General features: G+C 46.4%; 1 protein-coding gene across 4 annotated transcripts in view; it reads right to left on the minus strand.

Annotated features, from left to right (window-relative positions):
• Nucleotides 1-14,105, minus strand: part of plxna4 (plexin A4) — a 552,119-nt gene that overhangs the window by 402,178 nt on the left and 135,836 nt on the right. The window lies entirely within an intron of this gene.

Here is a 14,105-nt window from a genome sequence, read left to right on the forward strand (position 1 = left end):
ATAGAGACTTGTGCAAAGAATCTTACAACACCAAGTTATAGTCCAACAATTTTATTTGAAAATCACAAGCTTTCAGAGGCTTCCTCCTTCGTCAGGTGAATGTGACGAATGTGAAGGCTTCGTCATTCACCTGAGGAAGGAGGAAGCCTCCGAAAGCTTGTGATTTTCAAATAAAATTGTTGGGCGATAACCTGGTGTTGTAAGATTCTTTACATTTGTCAACCCCAGTCCATCACCGGCATCTCCACATTATAGAGACTTGAGCATAGAATCTAGGCTTACACTCCCCAGTGCAGTGCTGAGGGAGTGCTGCATTGTCAGAGGTGCCGACTCTTGGATGAGACATTAAACCAAGGCTCCGTCTGCCCTCTCAGGTGGACGTAATAGATCCCGCACCACTATTTCGAAGCGCAGGTGAGTTCTCCCTGGTGTCCTGGCCAATATTTAGCCCTCAACCAACACCTAAACACAGATGAACTGGTCATTATCTCATTACTGTTTGTGGGACATTGCTGTGCACAAATTGGCTGCCACACTTCCTACATTGCAGCAGTGACCACACTTCAAAAGTACTTCATTGAATGTAAAGTGCTTTGGGACATCCTGAGGTCATGAAAGGCTCTAAATAAATGCATCTTTCTTTCTTCACCCTATTCTCCCTCATTCACATGAGACCTCAGTGTGTGTTGACATCTTACTCCCATCCTTGCCCAGTGGGTGAAGTATTCCCGCTGATAATTTTAATGTAATGGTCGGCCTGGGTGCAAAGTAGGAATTCCCATCATGTATGCACGCTGCCTTTTCCTCTAAAATTATCAGTGTCCAAGGAATTTCGTTCCTCCCTCTGGGGATCCACACACCCACACGTCCCAGCAGGGGGTCACAGGATAGCAATCTGGAGCAGGGAAATCCTGGCTGATATTTGTTCCTAAAAATCAAGCCTAGGATCTTGTTGATTGGTGTAGCTCAATACCGCACCAGGCAGTGCATTTACCCATTGAGCCAGCGGGGCAGGTATTAAAGTCACTGATTTGGGGGTGCCGGTGATGGACTGGGGTGGACAAATGTAAGGAATCTTACAACACCAGGTTATAGTCCAACAATTTTATTTTAAAATCACAAGCTTTCGGAGATTATCCCGACGAAGGGGATAATCTCCGAAAGCTTGTGATTTTAAAATAAAATTGTTGGACTATAACCTGGTGTTGTAAGATTCCTTACATTAAACAGTCAGTAGGGATCAAATCCCACTGTGGCAGTTTCAGAATTGGTATTCAGTTTTTAAAAAATATGGAAATAAAAACCTATCAGTAAATGTGACCATGAATCGGTCGCAAAAACACAACTAGTTCACTCTGTCCCTTGGGGATGGGAACATACCACCTTTACCCAGTCTGGCCTATATGTGACTTCAATCCCACAACAAAGTGGTTGACTCTTAAACTGCCCTCTGAAGTGGCCTAGCAAGCCACTGAGTTGCATTCAGGGCAACTAAGGATGGGCAATAAATGCCGGCAACACCCACATCCCGAGAATGACTGAAAAAATAACATCGAGTGGAGGACTGTTAGGCGATGGCACAGATCCTGTTTCTAAATGCCAGCAATTTGTTGGTCATATTTCACATTTCAGGAATACCATCGGCACTTAATCTAAAGGTGGAATTCCAGGATTTTGATGCCGGAATTAGGTAATATCCCAAGACCAAGGATCCGGCAGACAGGCAGCAAAGTACAGACCTGAGTCCACTTAAACCAAAACCAAAACAGATCGATATTCTGGGGGACTGCATTGTACGTTTTGTGCCACCGACCTCTGCTCTTTGACCCGGGTTCCAGCCGCGAACAATGGGAAAAATAGAGTGCACTGTAAGTCTAAAGGAGGGCAAAGGTCATTTCCGTGAGCGCACACTGTATACTTACAGAAATGACCTTTGTCCCTCTGCATTAGGGGGCAAAGGTCACTCCTGGAAGTTTACAGAACAGCAAAGGCTTTTTCTCCTGGAAGGAAAGAAAAGTAGCCATGCAGCTATCGATCTCCACTGCTGAAATGTCAATACGTTCAAAATGAATCGTGTAAGGAATGTTATTTCTGTCCTCGACTAGGCAAGTTGCTTCACTTTCATTCAGAGGATCGTTATGGGGCACTGTAAAGGGTGGGGGGGGGGGGGGTGGAGGGGTTGCCAAGTTCAGCATCCTTCTGCAAGATCGATTTACTGGGAGTATTTTCTTGAAGGGAAGAGGCAGTCAAGGGGGGACTATTTCCTCGAAGGTGGCTCTAGATCAGCTCCCAGTTCACACTGGAATCAGCGAAGCGGCTCAAGGACACATTAGGTTCCTCACCGTTTCCAATTGGCCGTAGGAAGGCGATGCAACATGAGTATGGGCGTGTTGGGCAACCAATGAGGGAAGCGGGGGGGGGCGGGGCAGTTGGCGGGAAGAGGTCATGTGATCAAGCCTCCAGGAATACATCCAGCCAGAGTTGGCAACCCTACTGTTAATGGCATGAGTGAGGCAGCACCTGGAGGCAAGGAGAGTCAAGGTGGAGGGACCTTCATACAAGAGAAAAATTTTAAAGCTTCTTTTACAAGAAAATTATTGAATGATTATTTTGTGAATCCTCCTTCTGTCCATTTAAAACAAAACGGCAGAACATACTGTCCCCTACATATTTGATGAGGCTGCAGTGACGAGGAACACATTTCCTCTGCTAGTGGGTGAGTGCGAAAGAGAACGTTTTTGGGTTGGCATCCTGCTCGACCCAGCCTCTGGGTAAAATCATTATCACAGTTTGCAGAAGTGGAATGGACAGTGAGACAGTCAGTCATTTATAGAACGAAAAAGGAAAGAACTTGCATTTCTGTAGCGCCTTTCATGACCTCAAGATATCACAAAGCACTTTACAGCTACTGCAGTACTTTTTGAAGTGTTGTCACTGTTGTAATGTAGGAAACACGGCAGCCAATTTGCACACAGCAATGACCATATAATCTGTTCTTTAGTGATGTTGGTTGAGGGATAAATATTTGCCACGACAACAGGGAGAACTCCCCTGCTCTTCTTTGAAATAGTGCCATGGGATCTTTTACGTCCACCTGAGAGGACAGACGGGGTCACGGTTTAAGGTTCGTTTGAAAGACAACGCCTCCGACAGTGCAGTACTCCCTCAGTACTGCACTGGAGTGTCTGCCTAGATTTGGCACTCTAGGTTTCTGCAAGTGGGATCTGAACCCATAACCTTGTGACTCAGAGGTGAGAGTGCTACCCACTGAGCCACAGCTGACACCTTATCAACACAGCTGACTTATTGAAGCCTTTGGCATTAATTAGAATGGAAAAAAAATTTCGACGCTGAAGCAGCAAAAAAAAAATTCAACAGGAGAACATGACAGTTGCACAGTGTTACAGAATGAGTCAGAGACACAGCAAAAGATCTGCTCATGTCCTGCAGTGGGGCTTAATCCTCCTGAGCCAGAGTGGGAGTGCCGCACCTGACCCAAACAGAGTATTTTTTTTTGTTATTCGTTCATAGGATGAAGGCATCTCTGGCAAGGCCATCCCTAATTGCCCTTCAGAAGGTGGTGGTGAGCTGCCTTCTTGAACCGCTGCAGTTCGTGTGGTGAAGGTTCTCCCACTGTGCTGTTAGGTAGGAAGTTCCAGGATTTTGACCCAGTGACGATGAAGGAACGGCGATATATTTCCAAGTCGGGATGGTGTGTTACTTGGAGGGGAACGTGCAGGTGGTGTTATTCCCATGTGCCTGCTGCCCTTGACCTTCTACGTGGTAGATGTCAGGGGTTTGGGAGGTGCTGTCGAAGAAGCCTTGGCGAGTTGCGGCAGTGCATCCTGTGGATGGTACACACTGCAGCCATGGTGTGCCAGTGGTGAAGGGAGTGAATGTTTAGGGTGGTGGATGGGGTGCCAATCAAGCGGGTTTGCTTTGTCCTCGATGGTGTTGAGCTTCTTGAGTGTTGTTGGAGCTGCACTCATCCAGGCAAGTGGAGAGTATTCCATCACACTCCTGACTTGTGCCTTGTAGATGGTGGAAAGGCTTTGGGGATCAGGAGGTGAATCACTCGCCGCAGAATATCCAGCCTCTGACCTGCTCTCGTAGCCACAGTATTTATGTGGCTGGTCCAGTTAAGTTTCTGATCAATGGTGACCCCCAGGATGTTGATGGAGGGGGATTCGGCAATGGTAATGCCATTGAATATCAAGGGGAGGTGGTTAAACTCTCTCTTGTTGGAGATGGTCATTGCCTGGCACTTGTCTGGAGCGAATGTTACTTGCCACTTATCAGCCCAAGGCTGGATGTTGACCAGGTCTTGTTGCATGCGGGCACATACTGCTTAATTATCTGAGGGGTTGCGAATGAAACTGAACACTGTGCAATCATCAGCGAACATCCCCATTTCTGACCTTATGATGGAGGGAAGGTCATTGATGAAGCAGCTGAAGATGGTTGGGCCTCAGACACTGCCCTGAGGAACTCCTGCAGCAATGTCCTGGGGCTGAGACGATTGGCCTCCAACAACCACTACCATCTTCCTTTGTGCTAGGTACGACTCTAGCCACTGGAGAGTTTTTCCCCTGATTCCCATTGACTTCAATTTTACTAGGGCTCCTTGGTGCCACACTCGGTCAAATGCTGCCTTGATGTCAAGGCAGTCACTCTCACCTCAGGAATTCAGCTCTTTTGTCCATGTTTGGACCAAGGCTGTAATGAGCTCTGGAGCCGAGTGGTCCTGGCAGAACTCAAACTGAGCATCGGTGAGCAGGTTATTGGTGAGTAAGTGCCGCTTGATAGCACTGTCGATGACACCTTCCATCACTTTGCTGATGATTGAGAGTAGACTAATGGGGCGGTAATTGGCCGGATTGGATTTGTTCTGCTTTTTGTGGACAGGACACACCTGGGCAATTTTCCACATTGTCGGGTAGATGCCAGTGTTGTAGCTGTACCGGAACAGCTTGGCTAGAGGCGCAGCTAGTTCTGGAGCACAAGTCTTCAGCACGACAGCCGTTTCTTGATATCACATGGAGTGAGTCGAATTGGCTGAAGACTGGCTTCTGTGATGGTGGGGATATCGGAAGGAGGCAAAGATGGATCATCTACTTGGCACTTCTGACTGAAGATGGTTGCAAACCTTTCAGCCTTGTCTTTTACACTCACGTGCTGGACTCTGCCATCATTGAGGATGGGAATGTTCACAGAGCCTTCTCCTCCAGTTAGTTGTTTAATTGTCTACACCACGGCTGGACGTGGCAGGACTGCAGAGCTTTGATCTGGTATGTTGGTTGTGGAATCGCTTATCTCTCTCTATAGCATGTTGCTTCCACTGTTTAGCATGCATGTAGTCCTTTGTTGTAGCTTCACCAGGTTGACACCTCATTTTTAGGTATGCCTGGTGCTGCTCCTGGCATGCTCTTCTACACTCCTCATTGAACCAGGATTGATGCCCTGGCTTGTTGGTAACGGTAGAGTGAGGAATATGCCGGGCCATGAGATTACAGATTGTGCTGGAATACAATTCTGCTGCTGCTGATGGCCCAAAGCGCCTCATGGATGCCCAGTTTTGAGCTGCCAGATCTGGACTGAATCAATCCCATTTAGCACGGTGGTAGTGACACACAACGCGATGGACGGTGTCCTCAGTGTGAAGATGGGACTTTGTCTCCACGAGGACTGTGCAGAGGTCACTCCTACCAATACTGTCATGGACAAATGCATCTGCGACAGGTGGATTGGTGAGGACGATGTCAAGTAGGTTTCTCCCCTTGTGTTGGTTCACTCACCACCTGCCGCAGCACAGTCTGGCAGCTATGTCCTTCAGGACTCGGCTAGCTCGGTCAGTAGTGGTACTACCGAGCCACTCTTGGCGATGGACAGTGAAGTCACCCACCTAGAGTACATTCTGTGCCCTTGCTACCCTCAGTGCTTCCTCCAAGTGGTGCTCAACATGGAGGAGGACTGATTCATCAGCTGAGGGAGGACGGGAGGTGGTAATCAGCAGGAGGTTTTCCTTGCCCCATGTTTGGGGCCGAAGTCAATGTTGAGGACTCCCAAGGCCACTCCCTCCTGACTGTATATCACTGTACCGGCACCTCTGGTCATTTTAGCTGATATCCCAGACTCTTACATCACCAGGTATGATTCTGTGAGTATGGCTATGTCAGGCTGTTACTTGACTAGTCTGTGGGACTGCTCTCCCCATTTTGGCACAAGTCCCCAGCTGTTAGTGAGGAGGACTTTGCAGGGTCGACTGGGCTTGGTTTGCCTTTGTTGTGTCCGGTGCCTAGTGGTCCGATGCTGGGTGGCCCGTCCGTTTTTATTCTTATTATGACTTTTTGTCGCGAGATTGTACAACTGAGGGGCTTGTTAGGCCATTTCAGAGGGCGATTAAGAATCAACCACATTGCTCTGGGTCTGTCTGGGGTCACATATAGGCTAGACCAGGTAAGGACGGCAGGTTTCCTTCCCTCAAGGACATTAGTAAACCAGATGCCAGTTACTAGATTATAGTTACCAGAGAGTGTTTTTTTTTTAATTGCAGGTTTTATTTAATTGAATTTAAATTCCCCAGCTGTGGTGGTGGGATTTGAACTCACGACTCCGGATTATTAGTCCAGGCCTCTGGATTACTAGTCCAGTCACATAACCACTATGCTACCGTACCCTATATGTACAGGAGTGACCTTGTACAGGCAGGACATTTGCCCCCTCTGCAACAGACCAGCAATTGTGACTTGGGGATTTAACTGCATCATTAAAGAAAAATCTTTCACGGTGGGGGGGGGGCTGGAATAGCCAACAGGGTACAGCCAATTAGGATGGGCACACATTGGACCAGCATTCCAAGGGGGCAGTCCAATTAAAACTCAATTTAGTGCCACAATTAAGGCTGATGCCTCTAATTACTCTGACTACTCGACACTTTCCGAGCTATCTTCATTCTGTTCTTGCTTCTTTCTTTTTTAAAATAAACGCAGCCCCGAGGAAGCTGGATAGCAAACAGCAGCTGCTGTAAAGCTCCGCAGCTCCGATGCAAACTTAATTAATGAGCGAGTGCGGGAACGGCAGGACGGGCAGGGATAAGTAGGGGTAAATACAGAGTGTCGCCCCCGCCTTCCCATCCATCAGTCTGTCAGAGTCCGCAGCAATGGGCCGCAGCTGGCATCTCACTGGGTTTCACTTGTATCAAATGGGGGGGGGGGGGGGGGAATGGCAGCCCAACATTGCGGGACGTCCAGTAAAGAAATGAGTGTCAAAGCCAGGAGCTGAGCAATGTCCCAGCATCCACAATTCCCCCGCTCTTCTTTCACACTTACTAAAGTCTTTAGATGTGACGCTGCAGGCCTGAGCTGGGCATCGAGCGGATGGCAGTTTTGTCATATTGTGTTATACCGCTGGTTTTCCTGGAGCACATTGCCCTGTGCTGCGTTCTCCTGCCACAGCTCTGTATCCACAGCACGTGTGGGGAGGTGTGACTGATTGCAGCACAAGACCGACAACACTCGCAAACTGTACAACTGGAAGGTTTTCCTGTTTCAATTATTAACACACACATAAAACTGTGCGATTCCCCTCTGTAATGCAAGTTACTACAGGACAACATAAAATAAGATTTCAATGCAAATTCCTGAGCAGTCTACATCCGCTGATAAGTGCAGACAATTTCACGGTAAATTGGTCACAAGTGTCCTGCGAAAGTAGCTGAACAACCCCCCTCAGGGCTTCAGTTACTGTGCACAGAAATTATACTGCTTTTACTATTAAGGCAGACGGCAGATTGTAGCCCTGATTTGAAGCAGCTCAGGGCTCTGGTTATTGGAGATGCCGATGCATCTTCCTGTGTCCAACATCGCTTCCACAAATGCTGGGATGAAATTTCAGCTGCCCTGAAACAATACCAACTCCCCACTCCCCCCCCCCCCCCCCACTTATCCTCCGAGTTACATTGCAACTCTTTCACAGTGTCGCATGCCACATTCCAGAACAGCCATTGTTTCTGCTTCTTCATTTGCCGCTATGGTTACAGTGAAAGGATAGACATCCCAGGAGACAGTATCTGCAATAGGATTCTCTTTTTGCTCACATTATTGTAACTGTCTTCGCTCCTGGTCAGTGCTCACTACACAATTTCTTCCGATACATTCTCTCCTCAAGGCACTGGTGTTTGCTGGTGCCAGCATCTCGTTCCGAGCGTGGCGTTCTTCATGCTTGTGCCAGTGAACATCGGCAGCCTGTTCGACCAACAAGGCAGTGGGGCAATTCAGTTGAGCTGGATCAGATACTCATGCAAATGTCCATTGTTCCCACGGTAGTTAGCCAACAGTCTTGGACACGCTGGCTAGTTTTTCCAATCCCTGGTCCTTGAGGCTGATGGTGGCTCTTGCCTCCTGAGTCAGAAGGTTGTGATTCAAGTCGCACTCCAGAGACTTGAGCACATAATCTAGGCTGACACTCCCAGTGTAGTACTGAGGGAGTGTTGCACTGTCAGAGGTGCCACCTTTCGAATGAGACATTAAACCAAGGTCCCGTCTGCCCTTCAGGTGGACATAAAAGATTCCACGGAACTATTTCCAAGAAGAGCAAGGGAGTTCTCCCCGGTGTCCTGGCCAATATTTATCCCTCAACTAACATCACTAAAGCAGATTATCAGGTCATTATCACATTACTGTTTGTGGGACCTAGCTGTGAGCAAATTGGCTGCTGTGTTTTCTACATTACTACCGTGACTACATTTCAAACATTGGCAGTGAAGCATTTTGTGACGTCCTGAGATCATGGACGGTGCTATATAAATGCAAGTCTTTCTTTTTTCTTGTAGTAGACCTACTGTCACCCCAGTAAAGACCAGCTACCTCAGCACAGGCCTGGATCCAACCCAGGACCTCCCTCGACCAATGGTTCACACCCATTAAGCCAACACTGAACAATGTGGAGGCACATACAATATGGGGTGGAAATTCAGTTCGGCCTATTTTTGGCCCTGAAACAGGCTGGGAGCACTTGCCGAAGGCTCACTCAAAATTGGGCCTCGTTAGTATATTGCCGGTGAGCTGTGGACACCAATGAGGCAACCAGAGCCAGTTCGTCGATTCCACGTGGATGAAATTGGGCTGGCTGCAGCAGTCAGGTAGGTCCTGGGACGGGAGGGGGGAAGACGATCGCGGACCAGCAGCTGTCCTCAGGAATGCTGTGGAGATGGGAGGAGCACTCTTGCTTCCCCCAGCTCCAAGCAAGCCTGCTCCGCTCAGCGCCAACCAATTTCAGGCGTTAGCATCCTTCAATATGTTAATGAGGGACCTAATGCCAGCAGCCGCCCAAGTCCCCTGAACATCGTCCGAAGGCAACATGGCATCGGGCGTGTTGCAGGCGTCCGAGGGGCACAGGGCATAACCTTGCAAAATTAACCATTTTCTTTCTGGAAAATGAAGACCAATTTCTTTGCTTAAATTGTAACTTATTTTTCTTCCAAGTCTCCCTTTATTTCTATTTCTCTCTGTGATAGCAGGGCTATCCCAGCATCCATAGAAGTAGTGAAATTCCTCTATGAAACCACCGGGCCTCATTTTAATGGAGGGTGTTCACCGTCACTACAGACGCTGGGATATTCCCTACCTTATCGAAAGTCTCTTGCCATCGCTCAATCTCCAGTGACAGGACGCAAGTCAAATGCCTGGATAGTGCATACTCCCAACCCAGCATTCACCCATAGATGAGCAGTTCCACTCCAGTAGCCAGTGTTACACATCCCACTAAAGAGTTAAGAATATTTCACTCTACAACTGAGAAATGATGATGATGTCACAGAGATTATCTCCAGGAAAGGGCTTTCATTAAATGTCAAAAAAGTAAGTACAGAAACTCCCGTAAAAAGAAAAAAAAGACTTGCATTTATATAGTGCCTTTCATGACCTCAGGACATCCCAAAGCACTTTACAGCCAATGAAGTACTTTTTTTTTTGCTGTGTAGTCACTGTTGTAATGTAATATTAATTTATAGTTATTGAGAGAGAGGGCTAGCTGAAGAGCAAAGAGCTGGTGCTGGAATTGTCCCGTCTCTGCTTAGTGATGAATCACAGGCCGGGTGTGGAGGAAAGCATCCTGAACGTACGGTTATAAATGACGAGAAACTAGGAGACCCGGAGATTTGATTCTCCAAAAGCCACAGTCCCAGAAATAATGTTTATTACAGTCGGCCCCCACTCCCCTCATCACACCACAACCAGCTTTTTCCACCATCTGGTATCAATCTCTGAGTGACACTGTAGGGTGACACTGAAGGTTTTTTTTTTTAAAAACACATCGTAACAACAGTGTGTCAATTAAAAAAAGTGGGTGACGCAAGCTGTTTTGCCCCATCATTCCGGGTAAGACACTAACTTTGAACGGCATGCGTTGGCTGCACTTTGTTGCTTGCCAGCAGGAATTTCAATTTCTGGAAGCATCCAGATGTGATGGTGATGCAGTCAGAGTGGACGTCACTCGCCTTTCTGGACCATCGGGGACGCAAAGCGCTTGCTGGGACTGAATCGCCAAGCTCTGCCCAGTTCCCATCAGCGTGCAAGGATTGCCAACCCTCCAGGATTGTCCTGGAGGCTCCAGGAATTAAAGATCAATCTCCTGGACACTGCTACAAGAAACCTGGGAAGGTCATTAAAAAAAGAATTGTGTGTTTTTTTTCATTTTCTTTGAACACTTCTATTTTTTGGTTCCAAAAGTATTGAAGATGGGAAAAAAAGGGCTATTTGACTGGGTGGGGCAGTTGGAGGTGGGAGGTCATGTGATGAAACCTCCAGGAATACATCCAGCCAGAGTTGACAACCCTAGTGGTGAGACTGAGGTGGTCAGTGTGACACCACAATGGGAGTGTGATGGCCGAATTGCATGAATGCCCCAAAGCACTTCATACAGCCGCTCACCATGGCTAGATCTTTTTTCTGGCACAGTGATAAGAAGCATCCTTATTAGAGCAGTTCCAGAACATTCACAAAAGACCAAAACAACAAGGTGAAATTCTTCTTGCATCAAAAAGAGAGATTGCATGGATGTAACGAATGACCCATCAACAGAATCGCCGTCTTACAAATCGCCCTCTTTGGAGCCACGTGATCCCTTAATAATTCGTTGCTCATGAAGAAAAAACTCCATTTTTTAAATTAAGAATTTCATGCCCCAAATATGTCCATTTTCCTCTTCAACCTCATCACATAATTAATAAAACCTCATAACTCAACAGCACGGTGTCACAGAAATACACCCAAGGACCTGCACCTAAACAAAAAATCAAAAGTAGTCTTTGTCCAAGATTTCTTTATAATTGACATGAAAGCAGTTAGGCCCCAACATGTCAGGTTCCAACTGCAACACTCTTCAAATGGGCAACCTCACATCACAAGATGTTCAAAGTAATTGGCTTTTGGCTTTCATCATAACACAAGTTCATGGATATAACCTCCAGACTACATCTAAAAGCAACGTGTTTGATGCTGGCAGTGTGATGGTTGTCACATCTCAAGAGTTGTCAGCATGGCTTTTGCAGTTTGAGAAAAGGGATGACAAAACAAATTGAAAAGAATGAGTCAGTTGCACCCTCATATATCCATTGTTATACACTCTCATGTTTTACCTCTTGCCATTTCTCTCTCATCCACACAGTTGCCGCTCCTATCTTGAAAAGCAGTGCTTGGATTTATATAGGTTGAGATTCCATACGGTGAGAGTGAATGGGAACTGATATGCAATTCTATATGACAGGAGTGATCCGGAAAGCACAAAAAATCACTTCAAATGGGTTAAAATCCACTCAATCCTAAATTAATCTTCTAAGAGACAAGGGGAAACTGTTGTAGTCAACTCCTTATAATTATGTATCTGATTCAAGGACAAAATTCCAATAGACCAAACCCTTTTCCCATTCGTTCCCATCATATAGAATTGCAATGAACCAAACTCTTGCCCATTCAGTCCCATTACAAGGAATTCCAATGCACCAAGAGCATTATCATTCGCTCCCATCACCGAGAATTGTAAATCAGTTCCCATTCACTCGTACTGCATGGAATCCCAATGGACCAAAGCACATCCTATTTGCTTCCGTTATAAGAGAACCCCAACAGACTGAGTCACTTACCCTTGACTTCCACTGTGTGGAATCAGCAGACCAGACCCCTTCACTTTGATTCCCATCATATTCGATCCCTAATCCAAAGCTGAAAATATTTCCCAATTATGTGGCTTTTGAACGCTCAGCACATCGACTGCAATCCATCTCACGCCATTCACTGAGCAGCACATTTTCAAAGTCTAATCAGTGCTCTGCAAAATATGCTTCTGTTGTGTTTTATGGTGTTTGCGCTCAGACTGAAAGCATTGCACAGATGATTAAATGGGCTGCACTATAAAGATTTGCCAATTGATCATTTTTATCTGCAGTTTATAAAATCTCGAAAATGTCTTGTCAAACTAAATTACGAGGTTATCGGGATTCAACAGTAGCACAGAAAACAAAAGAAAACCGATTACTATACCTGTCTTAGTGAGAACAGGAAGAATGGTTTTTATACCACCTCACTCCTGACAGTGTTGACTCTTACTCAGGTACAATTCCACGGGCAACAGCATTTGTCCAAGTGACCATTTGTCATTTCAAACCTGGAACCGCGTGTCAGAAGCTATTCAATGATGGCTGGGGGTAGTGGGGAGGGGGGAAGCATAGGGAAGAAGAGAGTGCAACACAGCCCAACATTGTTCACTTCTTATCCCACATCCCCTCTGCAGCAAGACTTACTGGAAAACATGGGAAGCCTGGGTGATTTTTCCCCCCTTGTTTTTCGTGCCTTGTCACATAATTTTCATTTCTCGTCGAAAAAGAGCAGGGGAGTTCTCCCCGGTGTCCTGGTCAATATTTATCCATCAACCAATATCACTAAAACAGATTACCTGGTCATTATGGGACCTTGCTGTGCTCAAATTGGCTAGCGCATTTCCTACATTATAACAGTGACTACACTTCAAAATTACTTAATTGACTGTAAAGCGCTTTGGGACATCCAGTGGTTGTAAAAGGCGCTATATAAATGCAAGTCTGCCTTCTTGATATCAATTTCTTTTTCAAAAATCAATGGAAATAGAAGTTCAATTTTACAACAGCAGGCTCAACAGTACAGATCATTGCTTGACAGGAGCGGGAATCAGGAAATCAGGTGCTGGGGATGGTTTTCAACACTTTCGATTCTCCCGTGATCAAAATGAAATGAAATTAAATTCATTTTAATAAACAGGAGCACTGCAAATCAGGTGCAAAGCCTCGCCAAATTTGCCCTTCTGTACATCCTCGGTATTGCTATTAAACGTGTAAGACAGAAAGAAAGAGCGAGCTGAAATGGGATTTTGCCTCCGATTTAAATTAATTCTGACCAGAATGAATCAAACATTCATTGCTGGAAGGCAGTGAGAGAGTGGGAGCCAGTCACTTGCTCTGTGATGAGTAATCGTCATGGAAATTAAATGGAAAATGAAGGGGAAGCAGCCAATTCAGCAAAATATCTGCTGCTTCCTTCTGCAGGCTTCTTGTCCCATGCATCAATCCCCATGTAGCAGGTAGGAGTGTTGCCATTTCTGGTTGGACGTATTCCTGGAGGTTTCATCACATGACCTCCCGCCTCCGACTGCCCCACTCGGTCAAATAGTCTTTTTCTCCCCAGTGTCCAATATTTTCATAACTAATAAGCCAAAGTGTTCAAAGAAAATTAAAACACTTTCACTCAATCCGCAAGCGTGACCCTGATCTTCCGGTCGCTTGCCAGTTTAATTCTCCGTCCCACTCCCACTCCGACCTCGGCCTTCTACACTGTTCCAATGAAGCTGAATGAAAGCTTGAGGAACAGCACCTCATAATTCGTTTAGGCACTTGACATCCTTCCGGACTCAACACTGATTTCAATAACTTTAGATCATAACCACTGCTCCCATTTTCTCAGACAGCATGCTGGTTATGGTTCTGCTGTTGCCATTTACAGATCCTCTAGACCCATCTTTTGTTTCTTTATTTGTCCCATTACCACCCTCCTTGCCTTGCACCGTCATCTCTTTTGTCA

The sequence above is a fragment of the Heptranchias perlo genome, chromosome 24 (genome assembly GCF_035084215.1).
Source record: "Heptranchias perlo isolate sHepPer1 chromosome 24, sHepPer1.hap1, whole genome shotgun sequence".
Lineage (NCBI taxonomy): Eukaryota > Metazoa > Chordata > Chondrichthyes > Hexanchiformes > Hexanchidae > Heptranchias > Heptranchias perlo.